Genomic DNA, 22,684 nt, shown 5'->3' on the forward strand with positions numbered 1-22,684 from the left:
TTCTTTACACCCAAATGCCTCTGTAGTGACAATTGTCCTCAGCAGATGTGTCTTGCCTCGGGCATGCCAAGGTAGCAGCATTCCACCCACAGCCAGGGGCCATTCAGTCTTCCCCCTGTTCGCAAGGCAAGGTAACGTTGACCTGGAGTCTGAGATCTGAGTTATGTAGCCTAACCCCCAACAGCCCTTGACAACTCTGTGTTCCCCCATCTTGGCTTCAGACTTGCTCTTCAGAACTCTCTCCAGCCACACCTTCAGGCCAGGCATTTTGTGCTCTAAGCTCTTAACTTCTCCTGACAGATGATTTTTAAGTGGGAACTCCTCAGAACACCTCAGAAAGGCACTGGCGGCACACAGGCTGGTATATTTTGTGCTTCCAGTGTGACTCTGAGTAACAGTCAGCTTTGTCTCTGAAGTTCCCCGTGGTAATCTTCATGGGACAGCTTCACAGGAAACAGGGGCAGCTGTAATTGCCCCGTGAGCCATCAGTGAAAGCACTCATATTGATTATGTGCCAAGAACTCTTCCAGGTTTGTGCCTCCAAACATCTCGTTGAAACATTCATGCAATCATTCATTCATTCATTCATTCACTCATGAAAATGATTGCAAGGCACCCTGGTCAGCTTATGTGTAACAGTGAAGAGATGACAATATAGTGCGAAAGGCGCTGTGAAATATACAAAATAGAGGAATGACACAGAACCTCTACTCCCTGAGGTGACAAGAGAGATCTTCCAGGAAAAACTGACCCAGGGGCTGAGATTGGCGGAGTGGATTTGTGAGCAAGAGTTCAGGAAGCCAAAGCCGGCGGTTTTGCAAGAGTCTCTGTGTTGCTGTTACAGAATATGCAAAAGGGGGTTGTTACAATAGCTTGTTAGAAATAGTTAAAACCCAAACCTTAGAATTTAATGCTCCTTACTAAGAAAGAAAGGAAGAAATTCTTTCCTGCTGGTAGCTGGACTGCTGTCACTTTTGAGTTTCTTTGCATATAATAATCATAGATTTTTCTCTTATATAAGTACAATGCAAAACCATTTGAGATTCAGATTCTATCAGCAGTGGAGATTTTGTGACACAAAGGTGATGGAGGTATAACTTTTCATATGGATGGAAGGGGAATTTAGGGACAATGTGGGAGGGAGAAATCTTGTGAAAAGCCCTCTTGAGAAAGCTATTTGTGAAGAGTAGTGAACATAGACTTGAGAGAGGCACAGAATTTATCTGGTAAACATTAAGCTATTTTCATTTTGCAGAGTCCATACATTTTTGTCTCCAATATGAAGTCATGTGAGGAAATTCTGATTAGGGGAGTCGGGGTTTCTCTGAAGAGGCTGGTCTTGTGTGTCATATACATTTTGCTGGGCTAACAGAAAATTTTAAGCGTGTAGAGTCAAGATGGGATTTGCATCTTATAGGCATTACCTCCATCACAATGCAGAAGATGAAGTAGGGGGTATAATTCTGGAGGCAGATAAATTAGTTAGGAGGCATTTGCAATATTCTTGGGGAGAGATAATGAGGGATTAAGCCAAGATGAGCTACTGGGAATAGAAAGAAGATGATGAGGTTATTTAACAAAAAACCTTCAGAAAATAGCAGACATAATAGAGAAATTTTAGATACATTCTGCTTTATGTCTAAATAAGCCATGGGTATCTGCTATCACTTCTACTTTTCAGTATAGCACAGGAATTCCGGCCAATTTTGTAATTTTAAAAACTGAGTAAGTTGTTTATAGATCAGAAGGGATGAGACCATATGTGATTATTTATAGATGATGTGATGAGATTCTTAAAAACAAAGACACACAGAAACATGAAAGTTAAATTGAAACTATTAAGGCTAAAAGTAGTCTATTAATATTCCAAATACCAGAACACATTAAAATTCAATACCCAAAAGATCAATAAATTTCACCAAAATCAATTGTACCCTAGACCATATTTTCTCATAGTGAATCTTCTCACACAACTTTCTTTTCCTTGTTGCTTTCATATCTAAGTGTGGCAAACCTTGCTGCCTCCATTGTGGGCCCCTTGTGACTAGGAGTGGAGAACTATAGAATTCCTCTGATTTTCTTGTATTTTGTCCACATGCCATTAACTTGACTTATGTTAAAGTCTCTGACAAGGACCCTGATAAATATGATTTCATTTCAGCAAGATTAGTGTTCTCCACCATGGATGGAAATTTCATTCCCTGTCATCGCTGCAGTAAACACTTGTCATGGACAGACCATTAAATGGGACCAAATCATGTTGATTCATTTCTGAGGAAAGATTCATCCACTCATAAAAAAGGATCAGAAAAACAAATGGGTTCTCTTTCTTATTAAGACAATTCTACCCCATTATTCCATATCGGAATATGGAACTTGGAATTCTCGAATCTTCTTATCCCCATGTGAGAATTCAGATTATTGAGAAACTAAAGCGAAGGAAGAAGAAAGTGAAGATTTTAGAGACATTTGGCAATCAGCATGTGATGGGAAGAAAGCAATCTTATTAAAATGATTAAGATGCTGTCAAGGTTTCTATGTAGATGTCCCCTAAGAACCTCATGTGTTCATAGGTGAGGCTTTGGAAGGTGATTGGGTTATGGTGCTCATAGCTCATTTGAGGTGAAGACACAGGGTCTGGTCTGAAGAGGCAGGTCACTGGGGTCATGGCCTGAGAAGATCTATTGCCCTCCCTCTTTCCTCCCTTGTTTCTCTGCTCCCTGTTCAGCATGCCATTAGCAGCTCTCCCCCTCCACACCCCCTGCCATCCATCCTACCTTGGAGCCGTTCGATTATGGTCTAAAATGTGCACCAAAATAAACCTCTCCATCCTTAAATTGTGGCTTTCAGGTGTTTGTTGTGTCTCAGTGACAAAGAAAGTACATTGGACCCTTGGCTTATGGACTCTCAGTTCCCGAGGAGGGCTGGTTGTTACTCAAGTTGATTGTAAGCCAGTACAGCTGAGATCTGGATGTTTACCTGGGTACACACCATAGATAACAAGAGGCAGATGAATCTTCCATTCACCTAATTAACCCAAGTTGTTTGTACGTCAGGCCCATCATAACTTGAGGGTCCACTGGAACTAAGACAGATTTTATATGTATATACAGATACTGATTCTCCAAGACGGATGTAATTATTATGTATCACAGACATGCACTCATTTTAAAAGGAAACTCAAAAGAGAGAAGCATCAGAGAAGCAGATGAACTAGAAGAAAGAATATTTTTGGTAACTAAGAGCTTCAAGAAAAGGGGCGTGGCCAGGGGTACCACGAGGTTGATGGGGTCAACCGTAGGACTCTGAGAAGAGAGGCTGAGGTCAAGGAAAAGCTGTGGCCGAAGAATAATGGCATTGAGACTCACTGATCAGGCTCCTGAGGGGAAGAGGGCTTAGCAGAGCACAAGGGGAATGGGAGCCCAGGTTCATAGTCTGCCAGTGAATTCGGGATGGGGCAAAGGAGGAAAGCAGTGTGGTTCTTTTTCTCCATAGGAAGTCATCAGAGTGAAAAAGTGTGGGTGTAGAAAGTGAAGTGAAAGCTGTTAGAAAGAGGCTGATCATCTGGCACCCTCGTCTGTTTGAAGCCCTGGGCTCTTTTTGAAGGATTGAATTCTCTCCAGTGTATCTCCTGTACCTGGACATGATGCAGGTTGAATACAACCTTATCCAAATGCTTGGGAAAAGAAGTGTTTTAAATGTATGATTGTTTTGGATTTTGGAACATTTTCACATTCATTCTATGATATCTCGGGGCTGGAACCCAAGTCTGAACATGAAATTTATTCATGTTTCACATAAGTTTTGTACGTTGCTTGAAGGTAATTTTAAACAATACCATTAATGTGCCTGTGTTTTGATTATGAGTTGTCACATGAACTCAGATGTAGGATTTTCCACTCTGAGTGTCATGTCGATGCTCAAAACGTTTCAGACTACAAGGTGTTTCCGATTTGGAATGGTTGGGGTGAGGATGTTCCAGTTGTATCCATCCTCTAAAGTGATTCGCTGCCTTCTGAGCTGTAGGTTCATGACTTTCCAGTGACTAAGCACTGTGGAAGAAAGTGGGAATACTGAGCCTGGGCTGGGCACAGGGCAGGATGCGCCTACTACTCCTGTTGGGATTTCTGGCTGAGGGCCATTTCACTCACACCTGAAATCTAGATGTCATAACCTGGTAGAAGGTTGGAACTTAGAGATTGAGTTTCTTTAGAGTGGTTGTTCAGAGGGCAGACTGCAGCGCACTCTCACAAGGAAGGACAGTGGCTATTTACTCTTTTCTTTTGATTTTCCTCCCTCCCTCCTGCCCTTCTTCCTCCCTCTCTGTGTTTGTCCTCCTTCCTGTACTTACTAATGCTTTATGATAGTTACAGATATTCAAAAAAGAACCCAAGCTTTTCTGACTTCTTTTCAACTTCTTGCAATTCATCTCCTCCCCTCCACTCTCCCTTTTATATTTCCGCCCTGTTTAATAGTAATGTGATTCCTACCCTATCTCTTCTCCATGCTGCTTACTTACTCTTTCAGCTTCTGTAATGAGTTCCTGGCACACAGGTTAACTTTCCTTTTCTTTTAATTATTTTTACTTTCTCACCTTGACCTTTCCTCATTTCTAATTGACACCTTCAGACTTCTGTGAGCCAATCAAGTCACCTCCACTCATCCCAGAGGACTGAAGTGTGCGCTGCCTGGTCACAGGTTCTCCATCTTATTTCTTCCCCTAGCAAAGATCCAGAAAGATTAGTCAAGAGGAGGAAGCAATTTGTCCAGCACAGTCAAAAATTTAGTATGCAGCAATAGTACCTTTAGTGGTCTGAGGTATCACACAGAAATGATTTTTAAAGAGAACAGGAACACATCACTTCTTGGTTTGGGTGTCTAAATGGAATAACTTTGTTCTTTTTGAAAAGAGTCTTAATAAAGACTGCTCATTGTGCAGTGTACTTTTTAAGTAGCAGCACCAATGTGTAACACAACTGGACACTGTGTTAACAACATGGCCGTTATTCACAACTGGTATTATGACTCCAGGTGTGACACATTTAATAAAGGAATACATTAGTATGTGAGCCTTCGTAATGTGGCGCCAACACGGTCCCTTTGTAAAATGCTTGTCTCTCTTGGCGAGTTTGTCACCTTCTCCTTCAGCAAGTGTTTACAGCTGTATGTGATTCTCAGCTTACCTTTGGTAGCCTTTGCTTCTCATTTTTGCAGGTTGAAATTTTCACACTGCCCTGCGTTGGGAACTCATGGTCTCCATCCTTGCTGTAAGTGTTTTCATGGTGCTAAAGGGTTCTGGGTGATTTCTGGACTTGCTGTGCATGAGCTGTGAGCTTTTGTATCATTTACTTGGCAACATTTTTGCCAACTTATTTGTTTAAAAAGTATCAGACAAGTGGAGTTGCCAAATAGTATATTATTGCAGTAAAATATTGTAACACTCCCAGATATAAGATTAGTACAACCTGACTAATTTTAAATAATTCTTGTATTTTATTTTTATTTTTAAATTAAGTTTATTGGTCCATTTAAAGCAAACAATACAGTTACATTCATCACTGGGATCTTGTACCTTTACATGATATGTTTTGTTTCTTGTTTTTTCCCCATACACCTCCCCTCCCTGCACCCACTTCACCCTTCCCTATTTACAAAGACTTTGTTTCCATTTTTTCACATTTTTTCTTTTCCCTTATTTCCTTTCCGTCCCCTCTTCACTTCCCCTTTAGCCATTTTCTTCCTATTTTAAATAACAGAGACTAGTCCTAAATTTTAAAGAGTCAAAGACACAAACAATGTGTGTATTTATAAAAAGTAAACACCATGGCTATAAATTATCATGTTCATTAACCACAAATTCAATCAGATCTCCTTATAGTAGGATGGAGCGAACATGGGCTTGGGAAACCAGTGAGATTGTGTTGACTCCAGGAATATATTTGCCAAGGGTTTTGTCTTGGATGCTCCTTTCCCAGGCTTTGGGCTTCTAAGCCCTTGCCTGTGAGTGAGAAGGAGACAGTTCTGTCCAGGCTTAGCAGGTGGGCACTTGTGTATCTATCTCATTTATTAACACACACAGGTTTATCAAGACTACCTTAGTTTCTCCTCACGTTCACTGTTTAACAATGATATATTAGTGGCCTTCAGATCACTTGGAGAAAGCAATTTAAAATAAAAGACGTTTATGAAAATGAATATATTACTGACAGTGGCAAACACATTTAATACAGAATAGAAAGTGAGAGGTTGTCCAGCCAATATGATTGTAATCAAATAGTCATAACATCTAAATAAACGCATAAACCAATGCCATCTTAGCCATGGAGAAAGCAGTTTACAGAGAAAGAAACTTGTATTTGAGTCCCCAGCCTACAACCCTTTACTCCTTGTATGATTTAAGATGGACACTTGATCGTTTCCTAATTTTCAAGAGAAAGATATTAATATCTTGTATCTACCGTAGCAGTTTACCCTAACATAGGAATAAGATGAAATAAATAGCATGTTTCATAGCTTTCAAAATTGTTCTAAAGATATAGCAGGCTTTTATTACTATAATTACATTCTACCTCAATTGGCCGGTATGTTTTCCCAGTCCTAATAGTGTATACTTAGTCTTAATAGTATTTTTTTTGCACTACTTTTACAATACTCTGAATAGCTTACAAAGAGCATTCAGGCGTTTCAGTTTTTCATTCGTGTGACAACTGTGTAATACATGTCTAGTTCTATGTTATAGAGTGGATGATTCAAGTCATATAAGATTGTGAATGCTTTCATAGCGTGTGAGACTACATGGGCAAAGAAAAAGTTGAAGCAGGAAGGAGTAAGTCCAGTGATTCGAATTCATGGTCTCCATTCTCACTTCTTCCCCACCCCCATTAAGTTTATTGGTCCATTTAAAGCAAACAATGCAGTTACAATTTTCATTGGGATCTTGTACCTTTATATGATCTATATGGTTCTTGGTTTTTTTCCCCACACCCCTGTTCTCCCTTCACCCCCCCACCCTTCCCTATTTATAAAGAATTTGTATCCATTTTTCATTTTTTTCACATTTTTTCTTTTCCCTTATTTCCTTTCCCCTCCCCTTCCCACTTCCCCTTTAGCCATTTTATTCCTATTTCACACTCCCAATTGTACCATTTGAACCTTATTTAAACTTTAGTTTTTCACACCAGAGAAACTGTTTGTTATTTACTCATATGTCCTCTTTATTTCACTTAAGAGTACAGCCTCAATGTGCATCTATTTAGCTATAAATATTTCTAGTTTCTCATTCTTTATGGCTGAGTAGTACTCCATTTTATAGATAAACCACAAATTCTTTATCCAGTCTCCAGTTGATGGGCATTTGGGTTGTTTCCAAGTTTTAGATATTACGAACTGTGCTGCTACAAACATGGGTGCACACATATCACTGTGGTATGATTCTTTTAATTCTTTTGGAAAGATACCCAGCAGAAGGATACCTGGGTCAAATGGAACCTCTAGTCCTAGTTCTTTGAGGTATTCCCATATTGATTTGCACAGTGGTTGCACCAGTCTGCACTCCCACCAACAATGGAGAAGGATTCCTTTCTCCCTGCAGTCCTGCCAGCATTTGTTATTGGTTGATTTCTTGATAGTGGCCATTCTTTCTGGGGTAAGGTGGAATCTCAGTGTTGCTTTCATCTGCATCTCCTGAATAACCAGTGTTGTTGAACATTTTTTTGTATATTTATTGGCTGCTTTTACTTCTTTGAGAAGTGTCTGTTTATTTCAGATGCCCATTTTTTAATCAGGTCTTTGTATTTGTAGGGGGGTCTGGTTTTTTTAGTTCTTTATATATTCTGGATAGTAGTCCTTTGTCTGAGGAGTAGCTGGTAAAATTTTTTTTCCTAGGTTGTCTCTTAGCTCTATTAGTAATTTCTCTTGCACTGCAAAAACTTTTTAATACAATTAGATCCCTGTTGTTCATTCTTTGTAAAAGTTCTCATGCTGCTGAGGATTTGTTCATAAAGTCTTCTCCTATGCCAATGTCTTTGAGAGTTCTACCTAATTTATTTTCCAGTCAGTTTAGTGTTTCTGTTTTGATATTTAGGTCTTTAGTCCACTTGGATTTTAGTTTAGTGCATGGTGAAAGATAGTGATCTAATTTTAATCTTTAGTAAGTTAAAAGCCAGTTTTTCCGACACCATTTATTAAAGAGGCTATCTTTCCTCCAGTGAGGATGGTTGGCTCCTTTGTCAAGGATGAGGTAGCTAAGTATGTCTAGTGTTGTTTATGTATCTTCTAATCTATTCCATTGATCCTTGGGTCTATTTCTTTGCCAGTACCAGGCTGTTTTTATCACAGTGGCATTGTAATATAGTTTCAGGTTGGGAATTGTGATACCCCCTGCCATGTCTCTGTTGCTTAGAATGGCTTTTGCTATTCTAGGTCTCTTTTTGTTCCAAATGAATTTTTGTATTATTTTCTCAAGTTCTGTGAAATATACTGTTGGGATTTCAATTGGGATTGCATTGAATCTGTATAGCAGTTTTGGAAGTATGGCCATTTTCACTATGTTGATTCTTCCTACCCAGGAGCAAGGGATGTCTTTCCATCTTCTTATATCCTCTTCTTTTTTTTTTTTCAGAGTGCTGTAATTTTCAGTGTAAAGGTCTTTTGTCTCCTTCATTAGATTGATTCCAAGATATTTCATTTTTGAATGTTATTGTGAAAGGAATTGTTTCCCTAATTTCTCTCTCAGTGAGTCTGTTATTTGTGTACAAGAAAGCTATTGATTTCTGAGGGTTGACTTTGTAGCCTGCTACTCTACTGAATCTGTCGATTAAGTCTAGCAGTCTTTTGGCAGAGTTTTGTTTTGTTTTTTTTGGATCTTCTATGTAGAGTATCATATCATTAACAAATAGTGACAGTTTAACTTCTTCCTTCCCTATCATTATTCCTTTTATTTCTTTCTCTTGTCTGATCACTGTGGCTAATGTTTCTAGAACTATATTGAATAGGAGGGGTGACAGTGGACATCCTTGTCTTGTTCCTGATTTGAGAGTGAATGTTTTTAGTTTTGACCATTTAGAATGATATTGGCTGTTGGTTTTTCATAGATAGCCTTTATCAAGTTGAGATAAAGACCATCTATTACAATTTTCTATAGAGTTATTTTGTCATGAATATGTTTTGAATTTTGTCGAATGTTTTTTCTGCATCTATTGATATGATCATATGGTTTTTGTCCTTGATTCTGTTAGTAAAGCATTTTACATTTATTGATTTATGTGTGTTGAACTATCCTTGCATCCCTGGGATAAATCCAACTTGGTCAGGGTGTATGATCTTCTTGATGATCTTCTGTGTTCTGTTTGCCAGTATCTTACTGAGGATTTTTGCATCTGTGTTCATTAGGGAGATTGGCCTGCAGTTCTCTTTTTTGGTTGGGTCTTTTTCTGGTTTTAGAATCAAAGTAACACTTGCTTCCAGGAATGAATTTGGAGCTATTGATTCCCTTTCAATTTCATTGAAGAGTTTAAAGTGTAGTGGTGATAGTTCTTCTCTAAATGTCTTGTAGAATTCAGCAGTGAAGCTATTAGGGCCTGTGCTTTTCTTTGTTGTTTTAATTACATTTTCAATTTCACTGAATGTAATTGGGGTATTTAGACTTTTTATATCTTCTTTGTTCAGCTTTGGAAGTTCATATGTATCTAGGAATCTGTCCATTTCTTCTGTATTTTCCATTTTATTAAAGTATAGGTTTTCAAGGTAAGTATTGATGATCCTCTGGATTTCTGTGGGTATGTTGTGACTTCACCTTTTTCATTCCTAATTGCATGAATTTGAGCATTTTCTTTCCTTTTATTGATAAGATTGGCTAAGGGTTTATCAATTTATTTATTCTTTTGAAAAAATAACTCTTTGATTCATTAATTTTTGTGTCATTCTCTTAGTCTCCATTGCATTAATTTCTGTTCTGATCTTTATAGTTTCATCCCTTATATGAGCTTTCAGTTTGTCTTGCTCTTCTTTTTCTAGGAGCTTAAGATTAAGCATTAGGTTTTTTATTTGAGCTTGCTCTGTTTTCCTAGTATAGGCATTTAATGCTATGGATTTCCCTCATAGAACTGCTTTCATTGTGTCCCATAGATTCCTGTATGTTGTACTGGCATTATCATTAAATTATAGCAACTGTCTAATTTCTTTTTTAATTTACTCTGTGACCCAATGGTTGTTCAGCACAGTGTTATTTAATTTCCATATGTTTGTGAAGTTCTTGCAGTTTCTTAGGCTATTGATCTCCAGTTTAATTGCATTATGGTCTGATAATATACAGGGGATAACTTCAATTCCTTTGCATTTATTTAAGCATGTTCTATGAGCTAGCATGTGGTCTGCTTTGGAGAATGAACCCTGTGCAGCCAAAAATAATGTATGTTCTCATTCTGTGGGATAGAACACTCTATAGACATTTACTAAGTCCATTTGTTCTAAGACTTGGTTCAGTTCTGTTATTTTGTTGTTGATTTTTTGTCTAGATGATCTGTCAGTTTGTGTCAGTGGTGTACTGAGGTCCTCCAGTATAATTGTATTAGTGCTTATTTCATTTTTTATAACCGTTAATATTTGTTTTGTATAGTTGGGTGCATTAATATTTGGTGCATATATATTTATGATTATCATTTCTTCCTCTTGTTCCCTTTACAATAATGTAGTGGCCTTTTTTGTCTCTCTTACTTAGTTTTGGTTTGAAATCTATTCTGTCTGCAAATAAGATAGCTACTCCTGCTTTTTTCTGGGTTCCTGTTGCATGGAGAACAGTTTTCCTTTCTTTTACTCTCAGTCTATGAATTTCTTTGTGGATTAAGTGGATTTCTAGTATATAGCATATTGTTGGATTTTGCTTCTTAATCCAGTCTGCCAACCTGTTTCTTTTGATTGGTGAATTGAATCCATTAACATTGATGGTTATCATTGTTATGTATTGGCTTTCATTGTCATGTTATTTTCCTGTTGATTCTTTTATTTTTTAAATTTTTTTCCCTCTCTCCCTTCAATTCCTTGCCTTGCCTGGTATATTTGCTCTGTTGGCCCTTAAGGAGTTGTGGTGCTTATTTTCTTTTTCCAGCATATTATTTAGAAGTGTTTGGAGTGCTGATTTGGTGATCATGAAATTTCTCACATGTTCTTTGTCATAAAAGTGTCTTATTTCCTCATCCATTTTGGAAGACAGTTTTGTAGGATACATCAGTCTAGGTTGGAGGTTGTTTTCTTTAAGACTTGAAATACTTCACTCCAAACTCTCCTTGACTTGAGGGTTTGTGTTGAAAAGTCTACTGTGATTCTGATGGGTTTTCCTTTGCATGTGATTTGTTTCTTTTCTCTAACTGCTTATAGTATTTTGTTCTTCTGTTGGGTTTCTGAGATCTTGATTATTATATGTCTATGTGTAGATTTTTTTGCTCATGGTAGTTGTAGTCCTATATACCTCATTTAGCTATATGTCAAATTCTTCTCTCTTTGGGAAGTTTTGTCATTAATTCTATGAACAGTTTTTTATGTCATTTTTACTTTTTCCTGCACTTCATAGATTCCTATCAGTCTTATATTATTCTTCTCTGCATTATCAAAGAGTTGTTGGATTGATTTTTTCATGGTCCCTTACTTTTTTAAAGATATCTCTCTTTTCATGGTCACTGACTGCAATCCTATCTTCTGTATCTGAAATTCTATATTCACATTCATTCATCCTGCTGCAAATGCTTTCTGTAGCTTTTTTAATCTGGATATCTATTTGAATCTTTCATGGATTCCATTTCTTTCCTATGTTGGGCATTCAAGGTTTCCATGTTTTTCTTTTGCTGGGCATTTATGATTTCCATCATGGTCCTGAGCTCATCTTTTTTTTTTTTTTTAATCTGTTTCTGTTCTAGAGTCTCTAATCATGCCTTTCATTCTCCTCACTATCTCTGTAACCAGAGAGATTTGGGAAATTATTTCTGTTTTGAATTCTTCTAGAACCTCATTTATCTGTTTTTTTACTTCCTGTGCCATTGGTTCAGGGTGACCAGATGGTTGATTGTTAGTCTTTTCCACCTATTTCCTCCAGAGTTTACCTTTGGTGGGGTGGAAGTCTGTGTTGTGTCTTGTTTAAATGCCTTTTCATTTCTATTTTTGTCATTGGTACCATCCTTGGTTTAATTCCTGGATTAATGCTTCAATCTTCCTGATATAACTGGTCTTTAGGTTTTGAGTTTCTTATGTCTCTGAGGCAAACTCTTTTTCATTATACCAGGGCGGACAACAAATAAGATCAATCACAACACCTTAGCCCAAGTGATGCAATCAGCAACATAATAACATCAAGCATAACTTAGAAAATAACAATTTGTGGTAGTTATTAATCTATCACCTTTAACCATGTGAATAAAAAAAAAATCAAGGACCAGCCCCAAATATGTTTACAGTGAATAAGTTCTTCAATATAACAACTTTACTCTTCAGCTTGGATATTTAGAAGGAGTAGGGGAGAGCGGGATAGATAGGATAGAGAAAGGTTAGAAGTGAGGTCAGAGGATACAGGAAGATCACACAAACACTAGGCAGCTGTTAAAGAGAAGAGCAGAAGACAGAACAAAATATTCCCAAGAATAGAACAAACTAACAGCAATAAGGAGGCTAGAGACTGTAATCACTTCATTTTAAAACCAATGGCAATCTTACTAAAAAGCTTCTGTACTTCAAAAGAAACCATTAGCAGAACTAAGAGACAATCTACAATGTGGGAAAAAATTTTTACCAGCTGTACCTCAGACAAAGGACTATTATCAAGGATATATAAAGAACTCAAAACAATCAGTCCCCCCAAATATAAAGACCCGATCCAAAAATGGGCATCCGAAATGAACAGACATTTCTCATACAAAGAAGTGAAAGCAGCAAGAAAATATATGAAAAAATGTTCCACATCACTGGTCATTCGAGAGATGCAGATGAAAACAACACTGAGATTCCACCTCACCCCACAAAGAATGGCTGCTATCAAGAAATCACACAATAACAAATGTTGGCGGGGTTGTGGGGAGAAAGGAACCCTCCTCCATTGTTGGTGGGAGTGCAGACTAGTGCAACCACTATGGAAATCAATATGGAGATACCTCAAAGAGCTTGGACTGGAGGTTCCATTTGACCCAGCCATCCCTCTGTTGGGTATCTTTCCAAGAGAACTAAAAGAATCATATCACAGAGAAGTATGTGCACCCATGTTTATAGCGGCACAGTTTGTAATAGCTAAATCTTGGAAACAACCTATTTGCCCATCCGTTGGAAACTGGATAAAGAAGTTGTGGTTTTTCTATAAAATGGAATATTACTCAGCCATAAAGAGCGAGAGAATAGATTCATTCATAGGAAAATGGATACATATTGAAGATATACTCCTAAGTGAAATAAATAAGTCCCACATGTGTAAATACCAAATAGTTTCCCTGGTGTGAATATTCTGCAACAATGCATAAGATTCTAATAAGATTACTGACATTTAGAAATGGGAGGAAAGGAGCTAAAGGTGTAGGGAAGGTGTGATACGTAGGGGAAGAACAAAAAGGGAAAAGAAAAAAATGTGAGAGAATGAAAAGATGAAAATAAAGTGTTTGTAGATGGGGAGGGGAGGAGGGGGTGAAGGGAGGGCAGAGGTAAGGGGAAAAAAATGAGAATCAAGACTTGCCATGTAAAGGTACATGATCCCAACAATGAATGTAAATGTACTGTATCCCTAAATGTACCAATAAACTCAATAAAAAAAAAAAAAAAAACAATGGCAATTGAGAATAGGAAAAATAAAAGAAAGGGAAAAGAAAGAATAAATTCAAATTAGGATAGGAACAGGAACAAAAAGGGAGAGTAATGGAGATCAAGGTAGGAGAGGGGGGGAGAGAGAGAGGGAGGGAGAGAAGAAGATAAAAAGATTAACAAAGGGGAAATTTTTGAGAAAAGAAAAAGATAAAAATATTTTTAAATGATTAAAGAGAAGTGAAAAGTATTACTTTGAAAATAAAAACTACAAATAGAGGTAGCGGGTCTCCTTCAGGGTATGCCCATGTTGACACAATAAACAGCATGGTCAGGAATGTGCAGATCTAAGTTAATTAGTCTCAGAAAGCCAGCAGCTGTCCCCTGAGGTTCAGGCCGATTTCTGGCTACAAGGCCCAAGTTCAGATCTCTGACCTCCTGCTAGGATGAACTCTGCAAGGTTCTATTGCAGGTTCCAGCTGTCTTTCCCCTGAAGATAGACCAGGTTCTGATATGAGGTGCCGATCCCTCTGACTTACCAACTGTGGTGGTGTGGTGTGCCATTATCACAAATTTTCTTCGCTTTTCCAGTGGGCTTTAATTTTCATCCAGAAGCCTTAGAGAAGCCCTCTTTCTCTTGTTCCAGGAGTGGGGCACAAACACCGCTGTATTGCACCCATGCAGCTGGGCTCCTTTGCGGTGCTGGGTCAAAGGGGTGGGCCTATGGGTGGGTGGCAGGCAACGGCCCTTCATTCTCACTTCTTACAAAGAAATAGATTGAGAGCCACACAGAACCTGGAAGTGTTTGATTTGGCTTCCTGACAGATGCTGACTCTTGAGGAAGGAGCTAGGAAGACTTATGTTTGCATTCTCCTTAGGGTTTTATCTCCCTCCTTTGCCCTCATTCTTTGTGGACACCGCAGTATACCCAGATGTCAGCAAGTTTTCTCCTCAGCCACATCCCCGCTCCTGGAAAGCCAGCAGTCATCACCTGAGGCAGAGGGTGGGATGCACGCAATGCATGGCTTAGATCAGTGCTGCTCTTCTGGAGGAGTTAAGTGTGGCATAGTTGTTAAGAAAGGACTGAAGAGGGCCAAGGAATTTAGCTCAGTGGTTCTACTGCCTGCTTCACAAGCACATGGTCCCAAGTTTGATCCCCAGTACCAAAAGAAAAAAGAAAGAAAGAAAGAGAGAGAGAGGGAGAGAGAGTGTGAAAGGAAGAAAAAAATGAAAGAAAGAAAGAAAGAAAGATAGGGAAAAGCAAGCACTGAAGGGAAAGGGGATGAGAAAAGGAATGAAAATGAAGATGTATCATTTCCATATAGCAACTCCACACAAGGAATGTAATCATTGTGTACTGCACACATGCACTAATAAACTAAAATTTAAAAAAGGAAATGTACTTATAATAGTGGAGTACTACTCTGTCATAAAGAAGGATAATTTTGAGTCATTTATAGGAAAATACATGCACCCAAAACCACAGTGCTAAGATAAATAAATCAGACGCACAGTTTAAATGTCACATGACTTCTCTTGTCTGAGAAACCCAAAGTCTGACTAATTTAAAGGGTAAAATAAAAGACAGACAATAGAAAACAGGGAGGTAGACCTTCTGTAAATGGGAAGAGGACCAAGATATGGAGGGAGTGGGAATGGACTGGAGGGAAAGTGGAATAAAAAGAATTAAGGTGTGTTGTGTACATGCACCTACTTACAATGAATGTAACCCTTATGCAATCCAGACCTACACATAAAAGTAAAATAAAAAGTATAGCTCTAGAATCAGAAAGCCTATGTTTCATTGACTATATGTGAAATCTCAAGAAGACGCTTTTACATCTCTAAGCATTGTCTTCCTAAATGTGGATAATGCTGTGTGTACATCTCACTCTGTGTGTGTGTTTTGCCACTGAATTATATAACTTTACAATATTTTTATTATTACATGTTTGTGGTACACAATGGTTATGTTCCCTGTGGGGAGCTGGTACACGTACATAACACATCTCAGTTCTTTTTCACCCCTCTTCCTCCCATCCTTCCTTGCACTTTCCAACTCTTGGCCCCGTTGTGACTTGCAAAAGTTCTATTTCCATTTTTTTCTTCAATGTTTTCCCATCTCCATTACCCTCTTCCCCCACCCTCACTCTCTTGGTCTCCTCATTTGAAAAAGATCTCCCTCCTTTCTCTTATCTATGTTTGATTTTGTTCTTTTTCATCTTAAATGAGACGATCCATGTGATACTCGATTGGCACATTGTAAACATTCAGTTGTGATAATTACATTGACCTCTGTCCCAGGCCTTAAACTAAATAGCTGAGGCTCTAACAGGTTGTTAAAGTTGGTGTTTAGGTATCTCCCCAAAGCCTCATGAGGATGAGGTAGGGCTTTCTTTTTCAGAGGTAATTCAATCTGGAATGTGTGATGCTGGGGTTAAGGGAATGTGATAGCTAAAGCACTATATGTGAGTGATTACTTTGGCACCACCCTAATCCTGGTAGTCTGGATAACATAAAAGGGGCAGGAGGATGCTATTAAATATTCTTGTTTTCTTTGTTACCTAGTGCGTGCCATGCTGTTTCTCTTCTGAGATGTCTGCTTTCCATCCCTGCCTGGAAGCCAGCCCATTATGAACTGAAACCTCTAGAAACTGTAAGCCAAATAAACCCCTTCCCCTTTAGCTTTTAGATGCTGGGTATTTGGTCTCAGCAAGGACAGAAAAGTAACTAGCATGCAGGTCCTTGTAATATATAGTCCAGTTCAAATGATTAACTTTGTACAAGCATCATTTGCACTTATTTTTACCAGAGTATTTTTGGATATATTCCTTAATAGCTGGTCACTTTTTTTAGAAAAAAACAAACTTTATCTTAATCAGTTATCATTTTTGTTAGTCCATGTTTGCAGTATGTAATGTTTACATTCCCCATGTGGAGTTTGGACCTGTATGTAACACATCTCATTCCTGTTTTCATCCCCTTTCCCTCCCCACCCTCCATTTCTTGATACGCTTACCTCTGTGGAAATCAGTATGGAGATTTCTCACAAAACTAAAACTAGAAATTCTATTTGACCCTGTTATCTTTTTAAATAAAAATATTGAATTTTTACCCCCTGAGGCTATGATTTTACATTTTACACGTCTTTCAGCATTACTTTTATGTAGGCTTTCTTCTACATTGTTGGGTCTGTGGACTCTATTGAGAATCACTCTATATTGGTACTACTGCTAAGGTGAAACCTTTCTGAAGACTCCATTCTTTAAAGTCTCTCACATTTTAGTGTCTGTGGCAGAAACTGGTGAGAATGTAATTTATTCTCATGCTTCTGAGAGTTCTGAGAGCTGTTTAGCCTACTGCTTCTTGGTATTTCTTTCTATGACCTCAAGTAGTTTCCTGTCCTCCATGTGCATATCCAGATTCCCTTGGGGATTGATGGAGGGAAGGGTCACTTCTGTGGATTCTCCCAAGCTTGCTGGTTCCCATGAAGCGACCTCTTCTCCAGTGCTCTAGTTCTCAGGTTAAGTCTCCTTGGCCTCCGTGTCTCCAGCCTGTGTCTCCTTAAGCCATAAATGCAGCCCAGCTTAGGTTGGTGCCACCTTTCTGCATCTTAGCCTAGAAAATGACTCACAGCCAGAAGCTGGGCAGGATTGAGCTTTTATTTTGCTTCCTTTCTATTAAGGATCCTAGTCATGTGCAGTCCCATGTGTGATGTCTCAAAATCATTTATTTTATCTAGTCTCTGTTTAAGTCAGAAAGTTAAATTCAATCCCTGTTCTACCATCATGGCTGGAAGCAAAAGTCTAAAGCTCTGTCTTTACTACTGCATGATATATTAGCTGTATTCTTTCATCCCTTTTGCACATATTATTTTATGAACTTATTGCTGTTGAAATATTAACTGACAATGAGTTTGTCATTTGTTTATAGGTAATGTATTTCCCCAACCACAAGCAAGAGGGAACTCATTGATTTACTGTAGCTAGAGTGGATAGGAGTAACAATACATTTGCCCAAGACTATCTGGGGTTTAGTGATGAAAAGTGGTGTCCAGAAAAACTTCTCAGTTCCAGGTAAACTTGGATGGTTAGTATTACTACAAGTCAGTATTGGAGGGCAAGAAATAGGATATGTCAGTGGCTTAAAGGGGCAAAAAAAAGGTACCTCATTCATCTGGTCCTGGCAATGTATTTTGCAAAGCATCTTAATGGGTGTTTGCCTATAATTCTATTTTGTTCTTGGAAAGCCTTCAGGTTATCTGGTTCACCATATTGCAAAGAACAGAAGTCTAAATTTACCTATCTAAATGCAGCTGTCTACACAGGCTATCCTCTGAACCACACCAACATTTTCAACAACCTAACAGAGTGCCTGAAACATGGGAAAAGATTACAAATAATCAACTGGAAAATGGAGAATAATAGTATTTGCAGCTCTGCAGAAATCTGCGTGCAAGATATTGTGATTTTTTCAGGTGCAAAGTGTGAGCAGAGGGTGCTCCTTAGCTGTGATTGGAATTCCCTGCATGTTTGGACAAATGGAGACACCTCTCTCTCTAGGAAATGGAGACCTCTGCTTTCCCAGTGCCATCAGTGATAGAGAGATCTTACTTTTTGTTGAAGTTCATAGCTTCATAACATCATCCTTTTGAATGAGAGGGCTTCTCTTTATTCATCTTACTATCAAATGCATAGCATGGTTTCAGTACTTGTGGGTCTTCAGTTTTTCTTCTTACTTGTCCTTTCTGTGGGTATTTTAACTACAAGCACATGGAGATGGGTACTCTGTGTACTCATTGTAATTACTGGGAGCTCCTTCTTTCCTATCATTATCTTTTTTAGGAGTCAGGTGCTAAATTTGCACCCTGATTGACCCCAGTGCTTTGTGCATTTAGAGATGTATAAAGGGATCATGGTTAGAGGTCTGCTCTGTACCTGTGCATTGTAGTTCACATCCTGAGAATGTACAGTCTGCACTTATATGCCCTGGGAGACTGAGTTGGATGACAGCCTGTAGAGCTAACTTTGTCTTTCATTTTAGTTTCATTTTCTGGTGTCATGGCAGATGAGAGCATGTTCTCCTTGCTGTTGGCAGGTGTCATTACCCAGGTTCAACTATGCTTTCTCTGTGATTTACTTCTTCCCTACTTCTGGGAGTCAGCATCACTCATAGTTTTGCGTAGCTCCCATTGGTCTGAGGTATACAAAAAAGCAAGCCTGAGCCTTCAACTGCTGGCTGATGTGTAGCTATTGCAAGCAGAAGACCCAGGGTAACAAGGTGTGAAACTTGGGCCAGCCTTGGGAATAACCTGGACAAGTCTATTAACCTGTTTTGGCTCAGCTTCTTTATTGGTACAATGTACTTGTTAATCTATATCTTCCCTTTAACTGTGACATTCTAGGTTTCTGGCACGTTTTGATGTTTCTATTAGTTTCTGCATTTCATTGTGAGAATTTTGGAGGTTATCCTTACATATATACTTGACTAATACTCTGATCCATTAATTTCCATTTTGTGTATCTATCTAGGTATCAGAGCATTAAATCTGGGTACATAATTATGAGCTCATGCAATACAATTTCAGATGGTGTTGTATTTAGGAAAACATAATCTAGAAGTGACAGATATTTTCTGAAAATCCTCAAGACCAAAATACCTCTAGAACGTCTACTGTAATATTTCTTAACATTCTCTGTTGCCTCTTCAATTTTTCTGCTTTCATTAACTCCCTGGAGACTGCTGCTCCCCCAAATGCAGAAGACCTTCTAATCTCTCAGCCCTTCTTTCCTCCCAACATTTCCTCTTCCTTATTTCACATTTTACAGAAATTCTTCCTGCCTATGGGGAAGTTCCCCAGGGAGTGTGGTTTGTCTTCTGTTCTCAGTATTTTTTTTATCCACGCCCTCAGGTTGTGTTCCTTTCTAGTTCTTGAGCACAAGGTAAAAGGCAGATGGCAGAATGTTCACCTGTTTACCACCTTAATGTATAACTGATTTTTTTTGCAAACAACTATGAAAGGGGAAGTATGATAATTCAATGAAATCATGGTGACAGCCATAAAAAGAGGTTGTCTCGGCTCCTTGCCTATGAGACAGAAGATACAATTAAATAAACAACCCGGTAACAAACCTTCTCTTCTTGTATCCAGAGTTCATTAAAATGTATTGAGCTGGGCTCTGTGCCCATCATCAACTCTTCTCTCTAGTAGTAAAAAACTGACTCCTCAAGGGCTGAATCCAAAATAATGGAATTTTAAAGTGTCCCCTTTGGACAGTGATCATCCCAAGGGCTGTTCTAAGGCATGTTGCATATGAAGAATAAATTTTCTAAACAGGTGTGCCAGTTAATCTTAGTTGGCAGTTTGACAAGATGGAGAAACTTGGATAGATGATTTGATCTGGGGAACCTATACTCATCAATGGATTGATCTGCTGATATTTATTGCTCCTGTGCTGTCAGGAGGTAGGATTTAGTTGGAGCATGTGGATCACTGGAAGTGTGTGCTTAGAGAACCTCTCTCTTGCTCTTTTGCAGCCTTCCACTGTGCTCTGTTTGCCAGACACCATGAAGTGAGCAGCTTTGATCTGCCACACCCTTCCTGACTGCAAACCAGCTGTCCATTGACTGAATCCTCTGAAACCGTGAGCCAAAATAACTTTTCCTCTTTTAGCTGCGGGCGTCCAATATTTGTCTCAGCAACAGGAAAGCTGACCTATAGAACAGGTAATCAAAACTTTCCTTTTTATAGATTCTAAGAGAATCTTGAGCCAGTCAGTTTCTGATCAACTTTAGTCCTGTCCAGCCTCTGTGTCCACAAATGGGTATAAATTATTGAGTCATGCAGATTGATCTCTTTAACAGAAGGCATACTCTATCACTTAGAAACCCTTTGGCTGCTAGAAATGAATGAGGACTTCTTTCCTATACAAAACATCTTGAGGATGCCACTGATAATTCTGTTTAGGTGGCTTGTGACACCAGAGCGTGTATCTCTGTCATTAATCTGAACGTTTTCACATCATGACCACAAGATGGCTGTTGCAGCCTTAGCTTTATGCCTGCACTCAAGCAGAAAGAAGGGGAAGAAATAAAAGGTTTCAATGGGAATTTTGTCCTCTTTTACTAGGAAAGCATAAATAAATGCTCCTTCAAACAGCCCTATTTGCCCCCCACCTGCTGCGTCAGCAGATGGGTCACTGGATGCGCCTGGGTCCTGTGGCCGTGCCTGACTGCAGGGGAGGCTGAGAAAAGCAGGAAGAGAACTAATTCATGAACCCCTGCCTGGGCTGGGAACAAAGCTACTCTGAGACTTGGGGCTTTTCTCAAGGAAAACAGTCAAAGGCTCCAGCAGGACCAACCCTGCCTGTTCTGCTACACTGCTCAAGAGAGCGGAAGATCATCTTTTAAAGAATTCTACTTATGAAGGAAATTCTATTAAGCTTTTGTTGAGATTTACTTGTATGCATCTTCAATAAATGGGAGTGGGAAGGGAAAGAGGAAGGGACTAGAGAGAAAGAGTGGCTGCAAGGTGGCAATGGAACAGAGGCATTTTCTTCCTGGTGGCCTTGGAGTTCAGATTGACATTTCTCTGTAGAATTCATCTCTACGCTCTCGACCTAGTGTTTTACTTCTGTGGAATTATTCATCTATCCTGCACCATAGCTTCTAAATATTCTGTTTTAATCTGAGTTCCTTAGCCCAGGCATCATTGAGGGAGGCAAAGGGTGACTGTTGCCAGATTCCTTTTCTTAGCTTTGTAAAAATACATGAAGGGCTGAGTGTGTAGTTCTGAGAACTTGGTGGACACAGAGGTGGCAGAACAAACTCACATAGTCACCATGTAGATGGCAGAGAATCTTTCTTTTAAGTGGGGATACATACCTCCAATATAAAAGACATTGGTGAGTCAAGAGGAGAGCTTTTTAGAGCTGGTAAGATGCTACTTTGTGGTGGTGGTGGTGGTGGTGGTGGTGGTGGTGTGTGTGTGTGTGTGTGTGTGTGACTACAGCTTCTGGTGACCACTGGGAACTCTGATGGCCAAGAAACATCTGCTGAAATATATTGCGTTGGTTCACCTGTGTGTGCCGTCCCACTGTTGTTAAAGTGTTTTACTGATGAAGTGTGTAAATCTTTGCTTCTTGCTAACATTCAATAATGCAGGCTTCACACATGAGATCCATGATTTAGAAGACTGTGCCACTAACCTCTCTTCCCAAGCCTGAGTCTTCCTGTCACACTACTACAGGGTTGTACATTAGTGTGGAACAAGTCATTGCCACTAGAGGAATTACAGGAAGCATCTTATTGATTAAAATGGTGTACTACGCAAGACTCAGCTAGTACATGAGATGAGTTCCATGGGAAGTAGAAAAGTTGATTAAGAATACCTAGACAACCACAGAGAGCAAGTGTAATGGTTTAGGTATAGACTGTCCCTCGAAAGACTCCTCCATTCAGCAGTTGGCTTTAGGGAGGTGATTGGATCATGGAGTGGTGATATACTCATCTGAGGACTGGCCTATATTCTTCTCCTCAGTTCTTCCCTCCTTTCTGCTTCCTGTCTGTCACAGGTTGAGTAAAGTTTACCCCTTACTGTGCCATTTCTGTCTTGACATCAGCTATCATATATGGACTGAACCCACTGAATCCTTAGAACAAACCACTCCTTTAAGTTGTGGATGTTGAGTATTTTGTCCCAGTGAGGGTAGAGTGATGAATGCAGCATGTTTATAATCACTCAACCACATTCTGGTGAGAATTAATATGTCTGTTTACCTCATTGGGGTGTTGGGAGAATCTGTTTGGGAAACACTGCCCTAAGAATGTGTCTGCAGAGATACTGCAGAGTTCTGAACTCCAACAGGCAGACAACAGTTACTGAATCTTAGCAAAATGACCCTGTCCTTCCAGCATG

The 22,684-nt window shown here is 39.1% G+C and overlaps 1 long non-coding RNA gene across 1 annotated transcript; it reads left to right on the plus strand.

Moving 5' to 3' along the window:
• The first annotated feature begins 5,194 nt into the window (after window positions 1–5,194).
• On the plus strand, window positions 5,195–20,431 carry LOC104867932. The gene is made up of 3 exons (XR_781896.1): window positions 5,195–5,267; window positions 16,336–16,423; window positions 20,305–20,431. It is a non-coding gene; the product is annotated as an uncharacterized LOC104867932 (long non-coding RNA).
• The last annotated feature ends 2,253 nt before the right edge of the window (window positions 20,432–22,684 follow it).

The sequence above is a fragment of the Fukomys damarensis genome, unplaced genomic scaffold (assembly GCF_012274545.1).
Source record: "Fukomys damarensis isolate Sample0158 unplaced genomic scaffold, DMR_v1.0_HiC HiC_scaffold_17, whole genome shotgun sequence".
In the NCBI taxonomy this organism is placed as follows: domain Eukaryota; kingdom Metazoa; phylum Chordata; class Mammalia; order Rodentia; family Bathyergidae; genus Fukomys; species Fukomys damarensis.